Below are 23,079 nucleotides of genomic sequence, written 5' to 3'. Positions count from 1 at the left end.
GATATGGAGTATGACTTAGAAAGGATGATCCCTGCTTTATTTCTCTTGGGGATATGTAGCAAGATGGACAGAATACCAAATTAACTTTTGCTCAGTTGGCCCTCCTATCATTGTGAAGTACTTTGAGGGTCTGCAGTTGTCTTGTGACAACTACATGTGCTTCATTTGACATTATTCTAGTCCCGTAGGTCCAGTCAACAGTTCCTACCAACTCTGGAGACATACACTGCTAGAGTCTTATATTGGCTGGCCCTGGCTGTCAGTATTTAGCAGATGTTATAGGTACAGGAGGAATAACTGGTGCTGCTGTCACTTGCAGGGGTCATCTGTATTGGTGGAAACATAGAAATGCTGTTCCTAGCCTCCCTGCAGGGCTGTAGCATTGTACAAACACTAGGGTACCACTCACATGGTAAGCATCACAAATGGCACTCCCACGGGCAAACAAAGAAGTGTCTCTGACTCCTGGTGTGGAATTGGCTTCTTGCCTGTTTCTTCCTACTTGGTGTATACTCCTGGATGCTGGCCCAGACTTCTTTCTTAGAACTCTTAGGATTGAGAGCTGTTTCCTTAGGCCTTTGCTAGGAGTTTCAGATTCAGAACTTAGCTCCACCCTCTGGGTGTCTTTTTCTCAGATGTTTTACATAAGAATTAATTCCTGCATATGCTCTGTGTGTGCAGAGACTCTCACTACTTGCTCACCTGCCTCTTCTAGCTTTCTCTATAGAGTGCCACTAAAGAACCAGTTCTACCATTTAACAGCTTTCTGTAGTATAAGAGCAGTCCCATTCCTCAAATTGGCAGAGCTCAGTGCAAAGATACAAATGAGTGCCCGCATATTATGATGACTAAATATTTATAAGTTATACTTTAGGCTAACACATTGTTACATAAAAAATCTTCTATTCATATATCTTGACTTATATATCTTCATAATGACTTAGAAGGTCAAGTTTCTTGGACTTCTAAGAGTTCTACATCTGAAAGTGGCAGCCTGGGGGAACCTGCACTCCCAGTCCACAGGTTAAATCTTCTCTTCTCTCCCCTCCCCTTTCTCCCCTCCCCTTGTCTCTTCTTTTCCAACCTTTCCTCCCCTCTCTTCCCCTCACTCCCCTTCCCCCCCCACCCCTCTCCTCAATGTGGTTCTGTGGATCATGTGCATGTGTGTAGGTAGGCTAACCTACAGGTAGAAGTGCCATCCACCTCATAAACAGGCATCTCTTGGCCCCTCTTTGACTGTAGGGACATTCTTTTCATTGGTGTGGTCTGCTCTTAGGAGGAAGGGCCCAGAGAAAAGGCCTGCTCTGGCTCTGAAAGGGACTCAGGGTAATTTTGGCAAAGGATTCAGGGGTCCAGGTGCAAGAAGCATGGTTTTGAGGGAGAAATGTAGGCTGTGGGTGATCATGAACCCTTGGCTCTAGGCAAGCCTTGGTCTATGAGAAAGAACATGGTCACAGAAGGCCAGGGATTCTCTTCCCAAATTTAAGGGTTTAAAGGTAGAGGATTGAGCCAGTCTCATTCTAATTTTTTTTTCAACGTTTATTTATTTTTGGGACAGAGAGAGACAGAGCATGAACAGGGGAGGGGCAGAGAGAGAGGGAGACACAGAATCGGAAACAGGCTCCAGGCTCTGAGCCATCAGCCCAGAGCCTGACTCGGGGCTCAAACTCACGGACCGCGAGATCGTGACCTGGCTGAAGTCGGATGCTTAACTGACTGCGCCACCCAGGCGCCCCTGAGCCAGTCTCATTCTATTATGGTGCTGGTAGTGTATGCCAGTTCAGCCATGCTCTTTCTTCATAGGGAGCATTTGGGGCAGTAAGTAGGTAATAGTTCTCTACATGTTTAAGATGGTGAAAAAAAAGTAATATATGATGTTTGTGACCTACTTCTTAGAAAGCAATGAACATGGAAGGACTCTCATTGTCTCTGGTTCTTCGGGTACATATGTGATATGACAAGTTGTTTCTGAATAGCGCTATGGACTAAAAAGGCAAGCATGAATGAGAACTCAAATATCACATACATGGAAGAAAGCTTCATGCAACCCAAAACATCAGTGAGTATTTCACTCTGAATTCCATGCAAGAATTAATGACAAGTTGCCTTCCAGCCACTCTGTCTTTTTTCCATTCAGCAAACATTGAACACCTATTCTGTTTTGAATTCTGACTGGATGGCTAGAGAGAAAGGAGGTAAAATTTGAGCTGTACCTTGAGGGATAAGTAGGTTATTACTGGATGAGCAAATTGGAAGATGTCATTCAGGGGCAGGTTTCCTAATCTGTAATGTGGAGATAATAATAGTGGTTATCTTATAGGGATTTTATGAAGATTAAAAGAGTAATAAAGGAAAGACACATAGATCATAGCTCATACTCAATAAACATTCATTATCCCTATTATTTTTTCTGGAGAGAACAACAAGACACAGATAACTTGCTTAAGACACTGGGAGAAGTTTTTTGCATAAGGATAGTTTACTCAAGAGGAGTGACAGGAGATTGGTTTGATGAACTAATTGAAACTATACTGAATTACCCAACAGAGCTCAAATATTGTTTGATAGGCAAGGGGACTCACTGATTGGATCAAGGGGAATCTTGAGAGGCCTGACATGGTGAGACTGACCATTTTAGAAAATTCACTCTTATGGTGTCATAGAGGATGATTTGGAAGAGACTCGAAACAGGATGATCTGTAGTAATTCAGATAACAAAGGAGAAGGACTTGCATTAGGCTGAGGTTGCAGGATAGATAAGAGAGGTCAAATGTGTCAGTGAAGTTAGTGGTGCTTGGTGCAAAGGGTTAGGAGAGCAAAGTGACAAGGATACTTGAAGGTTTCTGGCTACTGTGGTAGCATGGATGGAGAGACTGTTGGTTGAGATAGGGGATGAAAAACTAGAGAAAGATTTTGGGGGTTTGGGGAAACCTAGAATTTGAGACATAGCTGTCTGGCAGAGACATCTAGTTGGCCATTGGTCACAGAGAGATCAGGTGGAAATACAAATGTGGAGCCTTCTTCACTTGTGTGATAGCTGAGGTCACGGGCAATGATCAGATATGTCAGTGATATTACGGAGCGAGAGAAAGGAGGCCTAAAAACATTCAGTAGAGAGGATAGGAGGAGGAGCAACAAAGGAAGGAGTGAAGGAATAATGAGATCGAGAAGCGATGGCGCAGAAAGCGTTACTGGAGCTGCAAGGAAGTGGGGTTAAGGTTGGCGAGTGCAAAGATAAGATGCTAAAATAAGGTAGAGGTTGAAAGGTGGCCATCGGGTTTGCCAGTTGGGAGGTCATTAGTGATCCTAGTGGGGCTGAGAATTGAATAGGTGGCAACAAGAGGAAACAGATCTTGTTCTTGTGAATTTTGGGGACATTTTTTGTTTGTTTGCCAGATTTGAGTGAATATGATATTACTTTTATAAAAACAAAAATAAAACCACATATATATATTTGTGCATGGATATATTTATATATTTGTTTCTCATAGAGATTATGGAAAGATAATACTTTGTGGTTAGTCATGTTTGCCTTAAGATAATGGGAATGAAAGGGTGGGGGAGAAGGATGAGTGATATTTTCTTCATAAAATTTGTGTGTCTTCAGTGTTCATGAGTATTTATGTTGTAATAAAAATATTTAAAATATGGCATTGACTAATGGTTGACAACTTGAAAAATTAGATTTGTGCCTACCCAAAACTAAGGTGAGTATTAGTAATAATAGTAAGAAATAAAACACTGAGCATAAATAAGCCACCCAGGAAAATAGGATGAATATGCCTCAAAGCTCTGAAGTGTAGCTCTAAGCTTGGAAAAAGTAAAGCAGAAAGTCTTGTATCTTTATTATGCAGAGTCAGGCACATGTAGGCTGTTATCAGATGGGTGAGGGCTTCCAGAAACTTCTGGTACAGTATTTCTGCAACCTCTCTGTTTTCTCTCTCTCCTTTGAAAGTTGATCAGGCAGGAGAGTGTGAGAAGTGACCCCTGAGTGTGCTTCCTGTGTGTCAGATTTTAGTACAAGAGAGCAATTGTCTTTTCTAATTGGACTCACCCTCCTTGGGAACCAAGAGTCTTTTTGTTCTGCTTTGTTTTTTGTTTTGTCTTGCAGAGTGCCAGGTTGGTCTTGCTTCCTCTCTGAACCTCGAAGCATTTAAAAATAAAATGACTGTACTTATAATCTTCTCGACTTTCCAAACTTCCTTGACTCGAAAATGTTAAAAGTCTCACTGCACCAAAACACCTCAATCCACTTAAAAATTTTTTATTTATTTTTTAAGATTTACCTCCAAGTTAGTTAGCATATAGTGCAACAATGATTTCAGGAGTAGATTCCTTAGTGTCCTTACCCATTTGGCCCATCCCCACTCCCACAACCCCCTCAGCAACCCTCTGTTCTCTAAAGTCTCTTATGTTTTGTCCCCCTCCCTGTTTTTCTATTATTTTTGCTTCCCTTCCCTTATGTTCATCTGTTTCATATCTTAAAGTCCTCATGTGAGTAAAGTCATATGATATTTGTCTTTCTCTGACTAAGCTCGCTTAGCATAATACCCTCCAGTTCCATCCAAGTAGTTGCAAATGGCAAGATTTCATTCTTTTTGATTGCTGAGTAATACTCCATTGTATGTATATACCACATCTTCTTTATTCATTCATCCGTCTATTGACATTTGGGCTCTTTCCATCCTTTGGCTATTGTTGATGGTGCTACTATAAGCATTGGAGTGCATGTGCCCCTTCAAAACAGCACACCTGTATCCCTTGGATAAATACCTGGTAGTGCAATTGCTGGGTCGTAGAGCACCTCAATCCACTTTTGAGGAGTTCCTAACAAAGAGGTTATGACTTAGGATGAGCTTTTCCAGTTTTCAGATCAAACCAGTCATTTATCCTGGTCTCTGAAATCATGCTAAAGAAGAACTTCCAAAACATTTTAAAAAGCAGAGAAACCAGACCCAATGATTTTCAAAGCTTAGAGTCCGAAGCATTCACAGAGGGAGCAAGACTCAGAAGGACCTCCCAAGATACCTTCTCTGTGTATCATTTGATAGTGACATAGGAAGAATAAAGCTTTAGTAAAATAGGTTTCTTACCTGTTTTGACTCTTTGAGCACCACCTCTTGGTTCTCAGAGTCAAGCAGTGTCCGAGTACTTTGCAGTATATGATAAGTTTTATGGGACTTTTTGAGGATGACATAATATGTCAAGAGTCCACATGCTGAAATAAGCACATTGCTCTAAATTGGGCACATCCACATCTAACTACGTGTAAAACATTATTAAATGGGATTCTCATATCGGTTCAAGTTTTCCATGCTTAGTACATGGCGATATCCCTTGGAAGTTGAATAATTTGGTTCTGATCCAGCCTAGCATCTGAAATTGTGTTTCTTCATGTCTGCATTAGAATGTCCTTGCTTGTTTCACGTGTCACATCAGGATTTGCACACAGTTCTTAGGTTTGCATCTATGAACGTTCAAAATTTACTTTCTGTACAGAGTTTTGATTCTCTACAGTTTTTCCAGTAAAATGCTCATCATATGCTTGATGTTAACTTTGGGGGTAGGTGTTAGTCTGTTTGCTGAATCTAAAGGTTTGAGGTTCTTGGTGCTCCATCCTGTTTTTAAATCTCTCTGCTGGGAGTTTTCAGTCCAACAGTCTACAATAGCATTTCTGAACCCTGGATTCCCCTTAGAATCTCTTGGGGGATCTGTTAAATATAGATTATGATTAATCTATAGGGGTGAGACTTGAACATCAGTGTATTTTCTAAAGTCATTTTATTTAAAAAATGGTTTTTAATGTTTGTTTATTTTTGAGAGAGAGAGAGAGAGAGAGAGAGAGAGAGAGAGACAGAGACAGAGACAGAGTGCAAGTGGGGGAGGGGCAGAGAGAGAGGGAGACACAGAATCTGAAACAGGCTCCAGGCTCTGAGCTGTCAGCACAGAGCCTGACACGGGGCTCGAACTCACGAACTGTGAGGTCATGACTTGAGCTGAAGTTGGATGCTTAATCACTTAACAGACTGAGACACCCAGGCGCCCCTAAAGTGATTTTAATGTGCAGCCTGGTTTGAGAAATATTACTCTAGAGTTAAAGGGGACATTTTTATGCTATTTCTTTTGGTAGGAATTTACTTCCTTGTTGGATGCAAAACGTAATTAATCATCTGATTCTATAATGCAATGATACTTCCTGTGTGGCTCTATTAAATATCTCCCTAGCAGCAGTAGCTTGTGAATATGGCTCTTTCAGCATTTCACCTTCAATATTATGTAGGCTGGTAGCTATCATTATTAGAAGGAGAGCCTTCTCTAAGACTTGGGCTTCTGGCTGCAGTTACTTGTAAGTTGACTTTCATAGGGTGTGTGGGCATCTGTCATCAATATTAAGTTGGAGAAGGACTGATAGACTTTTCTTTTTATTCTAGGTCTGGATTTTCTACGATATGGTTTAAATCTACAGGGTTTCTCAGAGATGCCAGGTTCTCTTTTTTTCTATTTCTCTGATCCCTATACATGCAAGGATTTGAAGGTGCCATATCAACTACTATCTTCATACACAGTGATAGGTTGAAGCTTTCTGGAATAATGCCTGATTCACACTGTCCTGTAGGGGAGTCTAGCTTGGGTCGTACTATCTCTTTCTCCTAGCTGTTGTGTATAGAGCCAGTGGTTGAATTCTGAGGGACAATGCCCTATTTGAGACTGAGAAGCATGTACAAGATTGGCCATAAGAGCAAGAAGCTGGAATGAGGCTAGATTTAAAAGCCTACACAGTTCAACCTTGAACCCAACTCTGCGACCATCCAGAGTTTAATGAACTAGGAAAAATGACAAGTACGTAGATCTCAATGAGTGAATGTGACGTAGCTCTGAAGAATTCTGGAGATAGAGGTCGGTGATTCTAACTACTTTTTTTTGTATTGTTAGGTTAGGTATCTCTGTGGGGAATACTATTTACTGGTGGCTGAGATGGGATAGACACTAAAGTAAACATTCTCAGGGTTATTTTGTTTGAATGGTTTGCTACATTCCAAAAGTATTGATATTGTTTGTGCAAGCATCAATTTTGTCTCTGCCTCAGTTGTAATGGATTTCAAATTAATATAGTGAAAATGATATTTTAGTGAAGTTTATAAGGCTCACAGTTTGTGACCCTTGTGAATTGAAGACCATTAATTCCTTCATTTCTTCACTCAGCAAACATTTATTGGGTGCCTGTCGTATGCTAGGTTTAGAATATAAAATTTATAGAACTCATCTTTACCACTTAAAAAATCTTTACTGACATATAATTCATACACTGTAAAATTCACCCACTAAAAGTATACAGTATACTTGATTTGCCCATTCTGGACATTTGCCCATACATCTGCCTATTCTGGACATTTGATATAAATGGAATCATAATAAATGGTCTTTTATGTCTGGTCTCTTTCACTTAGCATAATGTTTTCAAGGTTCATTCATGTTGTAGTATGTATCAGTACTTCATTACTTTTTATTGCCAACTTCCATTCTATTTTATCGATATATTGCACTTTATTATCATTTGTTGACGGACATCTGGATTCTTTCTACTTTTTGGCTATTATAAATAAAGCTGCTGTGAACATTCATGTACAAAGTTCTTCTGGGTATATAGCAAGGAGTGGAATTGCTGCGTCATATGTTAACTCAAAGTTTAACTTTACGTTGAAAAACTACCAAACTTTTCCAAAGTGACTGCATTACTTTGTATTCCTATCAGCAATGAATGAGGGTTCTAATTTCTTTACATCCTTGCCAACTCTTGTTATCTGTTTTCTTGATTGTAGACATCCTAGATTTTGCTACTTTTACTGACCTCAAGTGTATGGTGTTTACAATCTTTTGGGTTTTCACAGTTGGGGTTTACAGATAATAGTATGGAAAATTATCTACTTTTAAATTGTGTTTTTCCATGGACAGTTTCATCGTGGGCTGTTTTAGTCTTTAAAAAAAATAAAATGCGGTATGAGAATCTTTGCGGCAAAACAAGGTGGACTATGTGAGATCTATCAACTCTGAATGAACCCCATGAGTGAAAATTAATTCATACAGGAACAAGAGACCTCTGGCCCAGCCAGCTCTCAGCATTCTGAGAACCAGGGCTGTTCAGTGAGGCATGAGCCAGATCCTTGCGGTTGTTTGTCTGATCCCCATGGGAGAATACAGGAGGTCAACACAGCCTCTCACAGGCTTTCTCTTCAAAAATGAAAAGTGTGATTGGCAGGAGTGAGGAAAAGCGCCAGGATTGAGAGCCGGTCTGGCTCCCGATTCTAAAACTGAATAATGACCTCTGGATTAGGACATGAGAACAAGAGAGCTCTGTATTGCGAGTGTTGGACATAAGGGGCATGTTCTGTCCTGGCTGGCAATCTTGTACTGCAGGTAATATCTGGAGGCAGGAATGGGAGACAAACCTGCCAACCGCGGTGGCTGCTTACTGTCTGCCTGCCCAGAATCACACTGACAGTAGAGTTCCAATCCCACCAGGCCTCACATTCTCACCAGCTGTGGCCACCCCTCAAAATATAAACTCTTCTTGTCACCTGATCATTCATTTACATTCTTGCATTCTGATGGTGTTGTGTAAGTGCTCTTGCTTGACCCAAGTTCACACTATTCCTTTCCCTTTCCCACACCTTACCTGTGCTATCTTCGGTCTCTTTTCTGAAGGATCCTCCCACCTCCTGCTTTAACTGAAATCAGGCTCTTTCTTACTTGAGGACATACCGCTTTCCCCACAGCCCTTGTGAGTGGAGGCCGTAGAGCCTCATCTAAGTTTCAGGTACTACACAGAACAATGGTCTCCCTGATCCCTCTGCACCATTCCCATTCCTCTCTTGGTTCCATTGGAAATTTTCCCTTTGGTGAAGTTCATCCTACCCAGCTAAGCCCCCCTCTAATTCCAGACGGCCGACGTCGCCCATGACTGCTCCTCCCCCTGTCCATGTATGTGATCCTTGGCTCAGTCCTTACAGTGTCTGAGTAAATACCATGCCGCGACAATGTTCCAGAATGCTATCTTCAAAGTTCTTTGACATTTTAAACTCTAACGACTCTCAGGCACCCGCTTCTAGAATTATACCTTACCTCCCCCATCACACACGGTGTGCTGATCTCTTAAATCTTATATTCCAACAACCCACTATCTGTCATAATCTCCTATTCAGCCTGCTCCCTCTCTTGCATGTTCTATGCCTGTTCTCTCACCTCATTGTGGACCTACTTTCTCTCAACCAAAAATCTAGAATAGTGGGAAAAGTGAGGCTTTGGTTTCATTTTGCTGGTTTTAAGCCTACGTTTATTGTTCGTTAGCTGTCTTTATTTTTCTTATCTCTTATTTAGAATAAGAATTCTAGAATTTAGAATTCCTTTTTGAGTTATTTTCAGGGAAGATCAGTTTGGGGCCTTTGCATACCTGATTTATTTTTTATTGCGTTTTCTCCAAAAAACTCAGAAAAACATTGTTGCAAAGCACTTATTGTTGTGGGTCAGTATCTGAGGCCAGACTGAGTTTTCTTTGTTGTGTCTAGCAATAGACTGTGGTAGTTAGTGTTTTCCCCATCCAGTTCTTCTGGTTCCTTTGGGAAAATCCACATGGTTCTGTTGAGTCTGTTAATAATGACGCCATGCAGGCTCCTTCCCCACTCCCCCTCCCCACATAATACAGGCTGGCTGATTAGGCAGAGTGGTATAATCACTAGAGATAGTGATTGCTTCTCAAATGGGATCCTGACTCAACCAGAACTCAATCAAATCTCACTGGGGATTGATATAAGGAACTGAGAAATAATTGTTTCTGCTAGGTTTGGTAAGTGAGCAATGTGAGTCAGAGCTGGTAGCTCTATCTACCTATCTATCTATCTGTATACCTACCTACTTACCTACCTACCTACGTGTGCATCATCGACCTACCTACCTACCTACCTACTTATCTATTATCCATCTACCTACCTACCTGCCTATCTATAGATATAATTACATATCTACCTATGTATAATATTTCTATATAGATATAATAAATATATTTATAGATAGATGATAAGAAAGGTAGGTAGCTACCAGTAATCTTCATAACCCCAGACTCACATGCTTCCTTACCAAATCTAGCAGAAACAATGATTTCCCCTAACTTCTTATACAGATGTATCTAAATAGGTATGTAGATAGATACAGATATCAATGGATAGATATAGAGGCAGAGAGATTGAGAGAATGAATATGAATATGAAGGTAGGCAGAGGCACACAGAACTGCAAAATGGAAAGAGAAAGAGAGCCTGAAACCAAATTTGTCCTGAACTTCCCAGAATACATGAATCAAACTTTTTTTTTTTTTTTTGCTTAAGCTAATTTCTTGTCTTTAATCTCAGTTTCTTTTGCTTATCCTTGAGGGACTTTTTTTTTTTTTAATTTTTTTTCAACGTTTTTTATTTATTTTTGGGACAGAGAGAGACAGAGCATGAACGGGGGAGGGGCAGAGAGAGAGGGAGACACAGAATCAGAAACAGGCTCCAGGCTCCGAGCCATCAGCCCAGAGCCTGATGCGGGGCTCGAACTCACGGACCGCAAGATCGTGACCTGGCTGAAGTCGGACGCTTAACCGACTGCGCCACCCAGGCGCCCCAAGGGACTTTTAACAAGTAGTAATGAATCCACTTTTTCTCTGAATATTTGTAGGATTTTTTTCTCACCCACGAAGTTCAAAAATGCCTGAAGAATATGGTTAAGTGGAGGTATCTCCTTAGTATCTTTGCCTGAATCTGTAAAAAAAAAAAAAAAAAAAAAAAAAAAAAAAAAAAAAAAGCCGTTTCTTTTATATCTCTTAATACTTTTGTTCTGTTTGTTCTTGTCTCTGTATGTTGAGTGTATTTAAGACCAATGATCCGTATTTGTCATTTCTTGACATTTCAACCTGTTGATCTTTTTCTCTGTAGCCTGGGAAAACTTCCAGTGTTGTGATTTTCAACATTGTATGTTCTGGTCTTCACCTCTCAGGAGGCAGGAGATTTTGCCTCCTGTTGTATTGTTTTCCCCTCTACATTATTACTGTTACAAACTTCAGGTTTATTTTAAAATTTCCATCTATTTCTCAGCCTCTGCCTTTAAGTCTGTAATTTTAACGAGTCTATATTTTCTCAAATTTCTGGAAAGTACCAAGAAATTCACCTCACGTTTTTTTTTCTTGTTACACGTCTTTTTCAAATGCATATGCTTCCTCTGCAGAATATTTTCATAATCATAGGCTTATATATTTTATAGATTCCTTTTTTCTTCTATTTATATCTTCGTGAATAAAGTGAGGTCTATTTACCTTTGGTGTTTACCTGTTTAAACAAGATGGCTGAGTTATCTTCGGATCTCCTCCCTGTATGTGTGATTACTATTAAAATAATAATAATAATAGCTAAAACAATATTATTTTTAGATTTTAAGCTGGAAGACTGACTGGCATATATTTACATTACTGGCAGATTAAGATGTGTGGAGAAGGAGCAGAATCCTGAACTATCACATGGGCAAGAATTTAGTTCTTCCTTTGAAGCTGTTGTACCGGATGCTAACTGTTCGTGTGTGGCCCTCCATGTGGCATGGCTTTATCTGTCCTCCATTCTTGTCCTGCTGACCAATGCCTCAAAATGAAACCTTGCCTCACTGGGGAGAAAGCGGTACTGTTTCAGAGGAGTCTTGCTACAGTGTCTGGAATAACAGCATGCTGTTGTGATCTCCTTGAACAGCTTCTTTGGAATGGTACTGATCCATGGCTACAAATACAATTCTAGGGAGTGTTTTCCTTATGTTCACTGCTACCCTCCTCCCAGCCCTTGCTTCTCCTCCACATTGGCTGGTGTTAGTAGGATGTTGTCTGCTCGCTTTTTTTCTTTTCTTTTTTTTTTTTTTATTTTTTTTTTCAACGTTTATTTATTTTTGGGACAGAGAGAGACAGAGCATGAACGGGGGAGGGGCAGAGAGAGAGGGAGACACAGAATCGGAAACAGGCTCCAGGCTCTGAGCCATCAGCCCAGAGCCCGACGCGGGGCTCGAACTCACGGACCGCGAGATCGTGACCTGGCTGAAGTCGGACGCTTAACCGACTGCGCCACCCAGGCGCCCCATGTTGTTGTTGTTGTTGTTTTTTTTTTTTTTTACAAGAGTCCCCTACTGCATCTTTCTACCTCTTTTTTCAGGACTGCTCTTTTGGTGTTGACACCCAGTTGATTAGTGGCTTCACTCCAGGAGATATTTTGTTGTATTAGAGTTGTGTTTAGTTTCACATAATCAAAACAACTCTACTGTAGCTGACGCAGAAAACAAGAAGACCAGAGGTGGTCAGTCTAGGACTGGTTGGGTGACTCAACAATGCCATCAGATGCAGGCTCCTTCTGCCCTCCTGCCCTTCCATTTCTGTGAGGTCTGCTGCACCTCCAGGCTGGGCCTGGGTTCCAGGAGGGAGAAAGGTAGAGAGGAAGACGCAGCACCAAGAGACTTCTACTTCCATTTCTTTGGCTGGGAATTGGCTCATTGCCACTCATAGCTGACCAGAGGCAGGGAAATTGAATCTTTATCTTTTACAGACTCTATGGCAGAGGCAGGTGAGGAGGAAGGGAGTTAGAAAAGCAGGGAGGTCGATTAAATTCTGGTGTCTGCCACCTTCTTTGTTGCCAACATCTGTTGGTCAGAGGAAACTCTCGCAGCCCAGCACAGTCCTGGCCTCAGAATATTGTTTTTATACAGAGGGGAAAAAATTGGTTGGAGGGAGTATAGCTCTAAGTGGGTATTTTTTTTTTTTCTGCATCTACCACCTCCAGACTTCTGTTTCTCTAAATTAGGGAATATTAGTATTTCCCCTCAAATTCTGTCTGCTTTATTACACCGCACTGCACACTTAGTCAAGGAGAACAGTGATATATGGATTCAGTGGTTGTTGAGATTTGCACTATGAGGCTGGAACTTTTCCTTGGATTTTACATGGATTAGTTTTAATGATTGTGCTTTCTTTTTTTAAAAAAAATATAGTCTGCTTTCTTGATGGGAGATTTGTAAACATGTATGTATGTCACCAGCTTTCCCAAAGGTGTCCCTGTCTTTCTGTTTTTGTTTTTTGTATTTTTGGGTTTTTTTGGATGAAGGCAATTTTGTGGCCCCAGATCTTCAGGGCTCTTGCCTCCTTTATTTCTAGTAGCCCAGTCGGGCCTATTTATTTCTTTTCTTTCCTTTATTGGGTATGGCCTGGCCGCTCCGTGGCATTTTGGATCACTCTAGACATTAAATGACTTTTTCCATTTCTTTTGTGTGTCTCAGTGGCCACAGCAGGTTCAGAGCTGCAGCCAGCTGTGCAGAAGGTCAGAGAATGCTAATGGGACATTTAGCACCAAGCAATCCTGCTTGCCTTTCTGTGGAAAACAAGACTGAATTGACAGAGGAGGAAATGCAATTCTAATTTAATGTAGAAGACAGTCCCAAGTTAGGACTGCCCGTTATATTAGTCATTGACAGATATAATTAAATATATTACTTCACAAGAAATAATGAGGGAGTGGGAGATCATTATGGTGTGTGTCACCAGACACATTCCGTACCAAGTACTTCTTTTGTAACATTGAAGATAGATTTAGATTGTGCTTAATAAACATACAGTAATTTGTGCACGTTAGAATTATGTTGAAATTTGAATTTTGGGAATAAAAGTGTGATTTGGGGATGTATGCTAGTACAATTATAATTCGAAAGACTTTTAAGCTACATACCTATGGAAACATCTCTCCTTCTAAATGTTATTCTGCATTCTCACTCTCCCCCTGAGGCAGCTGGATCAATTGGAGAAATCAGGTAATTTGGAGTTAGAAGTCCTGGATCATTTACTAAATATGTCATTTCAGAGAAATCACTTGGTTCTTGACTCTCTGTTTTGTCACCTATAGGATGGTGATAGTGGCATATTTCAGAGTTGTTGGAAGTATCACACAGCAGGATGTACTTTGTAAATAGCAAAGTCTTACATACATGTAAGTATCTACTCTTTTGCAAACTGGTTTTTCATGTAACAGTTACAACACGCTTTTTAATTGGATGGATGGTATTCCATTTGTATGAATGAGTCATATAAGTGGTTTAGGTTGTTTTGTATATCTATCTGTCTATCTGCCTGCCTATCTATCTATCTATCTATCTATCTATCTATCTATCTATCTATCTTCCATACCTATATATACATATGCTCTCTTAGAAACTTTTGAATATACAATACAGTATTAACTTTAGTCATCTCTCTGTAACTATGGGTGCAGTTTATTGTTGCTGCTGCTGCTTGTTTTAAATACATTTTATGTGTTATTCCAATTCATTGTAATGATCACTTATTGTTTGTACAATTGTGAAAAACTGTTCTGTGGTAAAACCTCACTCCCAAATTCTGCAATGCAAAAATTCTCCAAATAAGATAAGATGGCAAAAGATCGACTGTCAATGTCTTTTTACAGCATATACGGCAAGTAGGCTAATTTTCTTAATACATGAAGAGCTTTTAAATAAATCAACAAAAAAGTTGAAAACCCTAATATAATTTGGGTGAAGAACATGAATCAGCAGTTTATGGAAAAAAAATACAAATGGCATATATGTGAAAAGATGCTCATTTCTTTTAAAGAAATGAATTTAGATTCAGAGTGCTTTTTTTCACTTATCAGATTGGCAAAGAGGAAGAAATTTGAAAATGTTAAACATATTTGAAATTGTAGGAAAATAGAAATGCTTTACGGGCATATAAATTGGTGTGAATTTTTAGCAGTCAATTTTGCAATATTTTAAAACATTTCAATGCAAATTTTGGCCCATCATTTTCACTTCTAGGATTTTATCTTATACAAATAACTGGTGAATATAGAAAGATGGCATAAGGGTGTTCATGGTGACATTTTGCGTATCGATGTGTCAGCTAAACAAATAACCAAACTGTAAACTACCTGCATAGCCTGTATATCTCTCACTGTAGTACTGTTCAAATTATGTATATTCATAAAGTGAAATTTTATATAGCAACTAGAAAATGGACTGATCTCTAGGTACTCATTTGAAAAGAAATTCCTGATATGTTGATGACTGAGAAAAGCAAGATCAGACTTGGTTTTCATGCTTTAAAAATTTTTTAAAATTTTTAAAAATTTTTTGGGAGACTGCAGTCAGGGGAGGGGCAGAGAGAGGGGAACAGAGGATCTGAAGCAGACTCGGCACTAACAGTGGTGAGCTGGATGTGGGGCTTGAATTCATGAACCCCGAGATCATGACCTGAGCTCAAGTTTGACGCTCAACCAACTGAGCCACGCAGGTGCCCCAAGATTTGTTTTTTATGCTTTTATGCACTTATGTCATATGTATGCAATCAAGTAGAAAAAAAATGTGATTGCTTCGGCAGAGACAACTTCTGTAAGAATATATAAGAAATTGTTGAAGGGGTTCAACTGTATGGTGATGGACGGGAACTAGATTTGTGGCGGATCACTTTGTAGTGTGTACAGATGTTGAATTGTAAAGCTGTGTGCCTGAAAATTACAAAATTAAAAAAAAATTGTTGACAGTGATTATTTTCTGGGAATTAGATTGAAGTAAACAAAAGGAGAGGGGAGGAGTTTACTTTTCACTCACTTTCTGTACCTTTGGAATTCTTCCTCCCCAGTATTTTATTATGAAAAAATTTACATTTTCAAAGTTTGTTTATTTTGAGAGAGAGAAAGAGAGAGAGCATGAGTAGGGGAGGGGCAGAGAGAAAGAAGAGAGAGAATCCTAAGCAGGTTCGGCACTGCCAGTGCAGAGCCTGATGTGGAGCTCGAACCCACAGACTGTGGGAACATGACCTGAGCCGAAACCAAGAATCAATCACTTAACTGACTGAGCCACTCAGGCACCCCTGGAAAAAATTTAAAGTACAGAAAGTTTAAAGAACTATTCAGTGGACACCAATAAATTCTCCACCTAGGTGCTATAATGGTTTGTTATAATTGCTGTATCACTTAATTACAAAACAAGGATGATGAATTATTTTTACAATTTAGTAGGAAGTCAGAGTTTAAGCAAGAAGAGTACATTAGAATAATGAAATAGAAAATCAAAGAAGTACATAAATCTACTGAAAGAGAAGACTAAATAGGATGATGTGACAAATATTAGCAGCTGTTAGGAGTACAAAGTTCAATGGAACAATTCTATGCAAGAGCAAAAGACATAGAGGCTCTGAAACAGGAGGAAAAGGTTTCCTGCCTGCAGTTCTTCAGATCTGAGGTCAAGGGAGAGTGGTCCCAGAGCTGAGAAACTCCAGAGAACAGGTAGCTTTCCGTCTCACATGAAAGGCCCTTTACGTGTGCCATGGTGATGATCTTCAGACCCTGAAGCTCTTCTCACACTTCAGCGAATATTAATCACCAGGGAAACTTGCTGACACATATTTGACCCTCACAAGCTCTATCTCTGTCCTTGTGTGGAAATGAAAGGTCTCACGAAAGAGCTGTAACCAGTTAAGATCTGAGGGAGGCCTAGCGAGGAGAGTTTTGTTTTGTTCTAAATTTCCTAGTTTCAACACCGAACCACATCTCTGTGTGTAAACATTGATTCAGTAGAAAAGAGTTGGGGTTCCCAAATCTGAACTCGTAACAAGCACCCTGGGTAACTTGATTGCAGGTAGGCGCTGCAGAGTATTGTCCTTCTCAAAGGATGTGGGGTTTTTTTTAGCCCCCATGAAGATCCAGCTGCTCCAAGACCCTGCAGCATCCCTTTGCCAGGAATGCCTGTTTGCTTAAACAGCTCTTATTCATTTTCTAAATGATCTTAATTACTGAGTTCCTAAGGGAGTGAATCATAAAGAGCTTTATCTCTTGGTGCAGGTGAATGATCTCACCCACAGTGTTGTAAACCAGTTTGGAGGGGGGTGGGGTCTAGAGAGAGGAGGTTATTATGATTTTTTAACTTTTAGTTCTTTGATTTAGCCCTGGTGCTGTGCCCCTCGGTGTAAACCTTCACTGGGGCATTTGATGCCATCTTCTCTAACCTCTGATTTATGGGGGGGCAGGGGAGGAGGTGGGTCTAACAGATTCATGTGTTTTAAATATTCACTTTTCCGGGGGCTAAAAGTCACCAAGTCCCTTTCCTGGTGTTTTTCCTTGGAAGCTTTTTCTTACTGCTATCACAGAGTATTCGAATTCTCATCAGTTTTCTTGTGACTTTTGTGGAATGTGCTGGTAGAATTGCAGCTGTCACATTGCCTACTTAGAACAGGTTTCCCTCCCCTGAAGGATTAGTAGGGAGGCAAACTATTTGCAGTTGCCTCGACCCCACCTCTGACAGTTCTGTAACCCCATGAGAAAGAACAACCTCAGAGCTTCTCAGTCTTTCTGAGTGACATGTTTCTCTTCCTTGTCTATTCTTGCCGTCTCTTTTTCCATTTTGGTTGGTCAATGTAAGTTAAAAAATTTGTTTCTATGGTGGCCCATCAGCTAAAAGAAAAATGCTGTCCCAAGTGATGAGTAACTTAATATTTATTTGTTTTTTTTAAATACAATGACCATTTCTTGAGCTCATCCTGTGTACCAGGCATTGTGCTAAATGCTGGAGACATGGGCGAAAAAGCAGACAGTGGCAGACAAGTCTCCCAAGAACCTTGACAAATCCAGGTTGAAAACACACCATATAATGGGGAACAGCCTGAGTAAAGGCCTGGGAGTAAGTCTGTAGCATGGAGGCTATTCAAATGTGGTTGGGATACAAAGTGCTTGGTGGGAAAGAAAAGATTTTTTGAAGACCTGGTATTACTGTCAAAAATCTGAACATTAATCAATAGGAAATTATTTCTTAATCAGTTTTTTTAAAAAAAATAAAGCTACAGAGGACATATCATTCTAACATAAAAATGCAGTAAGTAAAATAATGCTTCTATTTTCCTTTGTAATCAGTGAGGTGAGGGAAGTATGGCAAGAGCTGAGGAGGGTAGGGATGATGAAAGGAAAAGGGGAAGAAATTCATATTGACAGATGGTCCAACAGCAAGGATCAGCAAAGACAAAGCTACATAGAGAAGAAGGTAGATGGATGCATATCCTGAGGGCCTGGAATAGTGCCTGGTACATAGTAGGTGCTTATGAAATAGCTACTAACTGAAAAACAGAATGAATGGCATGGGGAGAAAAAAATAAAAGGAAATAGGCAGATATAGCAAGGAAAATTTGACAGTACAGACAGAAACATCTATATTCCAAGGAAGCAGATTAGAAAGGGAGCTTGGGAGAAAGGACAGGGGGACCCAAGGAGGCTCATAGATTAGGTGAGAGCTATTGAGCAAATGAGCCTTCACATACTCTGTGTCTTAGACATTGTGCTGGGTGAGGGCTGTAGGTCTGGGGAAAGTCACTCAATGCTTTTGAGTCTCATCTGTTAGAAAAAAAAGCATTGAAAGGAAATGGAATAGAATATAGTGTTGTAAAATGTTACAATCTGAGGCAGTTAGGTGGTGGGGATATGGGTTTTTTATGTACTATTCTCTGTATTTAAGTGCACTTTTAAACTTTTTCATAAAAAGATCTTAATAAATAATAGGAGGGCTAATGAACCGAGCATGGGCCCATCTCATTCCCTCCTCCCTGTAAAGTCACTGGAGTCACAGTAGTCAAGACATGGCCACAAACTGGATATGGGAGGGCAAATGGCAGAAGGTCACGTTTATTCTAACAGTTGGTGTCCTCATGACTAAGTGGGTGATTGTGTCTAATGGAATGACAGGTTTGGGAGGGAATCCAATAAATCCACTTGTCAGTAATGTTGGGGGAATGCTCAAGGAAATATTTGTAGGCCAAAGGAAGTTCGTTCCTTCTAGAGTTGGGGTTTCCACAAGGCACTGTGGGGAGGCTCACAGGCAGGAAGACATGGAGGTGGGAAGCAGGGGTGGGGAGACTGGTTGGGAGGGGTGAGAAGAGAGACTGGGGGCCTTGACTTACAATTTTTAATAGTGAAGAAGGAGGAACCTTGGGCGGAAGCCTAGATGGAGGGTGTGGCGAGGAGAACAGCTGAATTTGTTGAATTATCCAGACACAGCGTCCCCGGTGGAATGTTGACTTGTTGGCCTCTGCAGAATTGTTGGCCTCCCAGGTGCTGGGCACAGTTGCTCAGAGCAGCTCCTGCGGGGAAGGTCAAAGGGTCAGGAAGGAAGGAGGTCAGAGGGGAGAGCTAGAGATACCAGGCTCTACAAAATGCACTTATTTTCTTGGCATCTGACAGGTGGATCGGATGAAATCTAGCTGCGGGCCGAGCCCAGTCAGGCCACAGATTCCCTGAACTGTTCTCACCACCCAGTAAGTTCCTACCTTTGTAAGGTATCTCTTCCTCACATTTTTTTCTCTTTTGGTGGACATTCTATGTCAGTGTTTATTTGCTAAATGACAGTTTAAGGGAATAAGTGTAATAACCTATTTGACTAAAGTGGTTTTTGAAAGTGACAAGTCAGTTTACTTAATAAAAGAAAACTTGATGTTATTATGAATTCCAGATATTTAACACTCTTTTTCGTGGGGCGGGGGAAGCCTAACTCATTAACTGAATTAGAGAAAGATTTTTTTGATGTCTGAGATTGAGGCAGATTTTTAATTTTGTCTGCATGAAGGAAGATTCCTAATGCAATGATTGGTTTAGAAAATCATAAAACCACTTTGTAACATGTTCATGACAAAAAACAAATACTATGTCACCATGGATTCCAAACAAAATTAATATCATGTCCCAAATAAGTACTGCTGTTTAGAACATCATAGAGGGGGATGGGAGAACACAAGCTTAATTAATTATTTCCTTGGTTGGAAAACAAAATCTTTGAACAAAGAGAACATTATCTCTATAAGACACTAACATTTCTAAGATTCCACCCCCAGTGAGGCCAGCAAACAATAAAGGCAAGCCTCTAACTGGGTTTCGAATCACTCACATCTCACATAAACTTGGAAAATTACAACAGAGAGTAATTGAGAGATTGTGTCTAGATAGTTGGAGTCAAAAGACCGGTCTGCTCCCTTTTCTGTATTTTCCCCTTCAGAGCATACGAACCAGGGTTCCTGTCCTTTATTTCTCTGCATCCACCCAGTCATCAAATCCTACTTATTATGATACTTCCAATATCAGCTGTACTCAAACTTAAAAGGTAATGGAGTGAGGGCTTTCACCAGAAGGGCTAAAATTATTGACTTCCAGGCACTGTCGCGCACACTATTTTGTCCTTCTGGCAGCGCTCTGGTAAGGCCCTGTTAACTGTTGTCCTCATCAAGGTTTCACGGATGGGGAAACTGGTTCTCAGATGTGGCTGCCCATTCGCATGGCTGGGGTAGGGGTGAGGCTTTTAAAACTGTCAGTGCTCAGGCTACCATCCACTTGGACCAATTAAATCAGACCCTCTGAAGGCAAGACCTAGGCTTCTATGATTTTTTAGACCTCCTCAGGTGATTACCAAATGCACCAAAGGTTAGACCTACCGACTGTTAGAGGAATTGATTAAGCAGCACAAGGTCACAGGGATGACTGAGTGAAGGAATAGGGGTTGGAATCCAGGTCTGTTAGATTTTAGAGCCTCATCTTAACCTCTCCACTATATTGCCTCTCAAAGTATTTAGCACTTCTGGGCATGCACCGAATATTCTTGCGTTAGGGACATGTATAAGAATATTCATGGCAGCCCTTTTGGTAACGGGTGGAATCTAGGAACAAACAGAAGTGTTCAACAACAGTAGAATGGGTAAACTGTGGTGTGTACTAAGACTGAATGTTTGTGTTCTCCCCCATCCCAAACTCATAAGTTGAAGTGTTAACTCCCAGTGTGATGGTGTCAAGAGGTGGGGTCCTCTGAGAAGTGATTAGGTCATGAGGGTGGAGCTCCCGTGAATATAATTAGTGTGTTTGTAAAAGAGACCCAAGAGAGCTTCATCATCCCTTCTGCCATGTGAGGACATCTTTATCAGACACCAGATCTTCTGGCACCTTGATCTTGGACTTACTTCCCAAACTCCAGAACTGTGAGAACTTAAACTTCTGTTGTTCACAAGCCACCCAGTGTGTGGTATTCTGTTATAGCAAGCTGAATGGGCTAGCACAGTGTGTTAAGGGAATGGAATACGATACAGCAATAAAATAGAATTCCATCTTTTCACAAACATGAAACCATACAATTGTGTGTTTGGGTACATAATCATATTTGGAGAAATTTTCATAGAGAAGCAAAGCAAAGTTCATGAAGCAGAAATTGAGGGAAGGTGTTGGGTTATGGAAGGAGCACATAGAAAGCTTTGAATATAATGTTCTATTTCTTAAACTGGGTGGTGGGTAGGTTTAAGGTATTTTTGAAGTTTTTTATATTCTCGATATGTTTTATAAACATTCCTTTTAGATCTGTTAATGTTTTAAATGATAAGAAAAGAATAATTATTGTTTTTATGAAATACATTTTATTAATGCAATTCCAGAAATATAAAGTACTAAGCAAAAAACTAAAGACAAAAAAGAAAAAGCCCCACCAAAGATGTCACCACCCAGAAACACATATTAAGTGATAATCATTTCACAGTATTTTTTATGCAAACATACAGAAAGGACAGATATGTAGACAAATGAATTAGGATTGCTTCAGTTATCTAGTGTGTGTAACAAACCACCTCTAGAGTTAGTGGCTGTCACAACAAAACCCAGTTATTTACTCATGATTCTGCAACAGAGCAGAGCTTGCTGGGATGCCAGTCTTCACTCCACGTGTTGGCTGGAGTTACTTGTGCAGTTGTATTCAGCTGGGAACGTGGGTGGGGTTGGAACATCTAAGATCACTTCCATGTTCAGAATCTCTGCCGGGATGGCTCAGGGCCTCCTGGCTAGGTTTCTCTTTTTCCATGGGTTCTCATTACCCCATGGACCCTGAGACGGAGAAAGCAGAGGCTACAGGTATTTTAAGATCTAGGTGTGTAAATCCCAGAACATCCCCCTCCCATGCATTCTGTTGCTCAAAGTAAGTCACAAGGCCAGCTCAAGCTCAAGGGAAAAGAGAACAGACTCTCCCTCTCAATGTGCAGAGAGACATGGGCCTATAGGGATGGAGGGAAAGTTGGAGGCTCTTAGGAAATGATCCACCACTGTGTCTGTAAGAAGTAGGCTGCTTTTCATAGTCTGTTGGCAGAAAGCTGGGTTTTCATGATGTTTTGAACAACTTCATTCAGTAATTATTACTGAATATCTACTATGTGTCAGGGACTGTTTTAATCATCATAAGAGCAAAGAACCAAGAGACAAAAACTACTGTCTTCATGGAGCCTACATTTGAATGATTTAGGCAATCATTCAGACTATATGCTGTCTTATACTAGAAATCAATAAAATTTGGCTAAAGAAAGTTTGGTAAATTTAAATAAAAGAATAAGAACAAGTGATAGCTGCTGACCTTAGTGGTCTACCTGAGGTCCGATAGAACTAATAGAAAAAGTTTCCAGAAATAGAAATCTTCTTGGGATTCCATTCAAATGAATTCAGCAAATATCTATTGTATACAGAAATCTTTCCTGGCTTCCCAGCATGGGAGACAATTTTGGAAGCATTTGATTTGATTCAGTTAAGGGTTTGATGGATATATATGTGAGGTGCCAAAGGACATACACAGGATTAAAACACAGGATACCTTCCCTCATGGTGGCAGCTATGTTGAATACTTGGTTTTTTGTTTATTTATTTTTTAATTTTAGAGAGAGAGCATGCGTGAGCAGAGGAGGGGGTGAGAGAGAGAGAGAGAGAGAGAGAGACAGAGAGAGAGAGAGAGAGAATGCTACCGTAGGGCTTGATCCCATGACCCTGGGATCATGACCTGAGCTGAAATCAAGAGTCAGATGCTTTCTTGGCTGAGCCACCCAGGTGCCCCCATGTTGAATACTTACGACTATATATCTAAGGTATAAGTACCACAAGTTGCTATCAATGTGGTGCGGAGATCTGATAGAAGCCAGCATGTCATTCATTTCTGGGAATCACTGAGTCTTCATGAAGGAGAGAGAATT

General features: G+C 40.4%; 1 protein-coding gene across 1 annotated transcript in view; it reads left to right on the top strand.

Annotated features, from left to right (window-relative positions):
- The first annotated feature begins 1,921 nt into the window (after positions 1-1,921).
- Positions 1,922-23,079, top strand: part of LPAR1 (lysophosphatidic acid receptor 1) — a 296,957-nt gene continuing 275,799 nt past the window's right edge. Inside the window, exons 1-3 of the mRNA XM_019816317.2 lie at positions 1,922-2,059; positions 13,952-14,035; positions 19,286-19,359. The gene's annotated coding sequence lies outside the window, so the exon portion shown is untranslated. The remainder of the gene's footprint in view (positions 2,060-13,951; positions 14,036-19,285; positions 19,360-23,079) is intronic.

Source organism: Felis catus, chromosome D4, assembly GCF_018350175.1.
Source record: "Felis catus isolate Fca126 chromosome D4, F.catus_Fca126_mat1.0, whole genome shotgun sequence".
In the NCBI taxonomy this organism is placed as follows: domain Eukaryota; kingdom Metazoa; phylum Chordata; class Mammalia; order Carnivora; family Felidae; genus Felis; species Felis catus.
The sequence above is the reverse complement of the archived record's forward strand: the minus strand, read 5'-3'. Positions and strand labels throughout refer to the sequence as shown.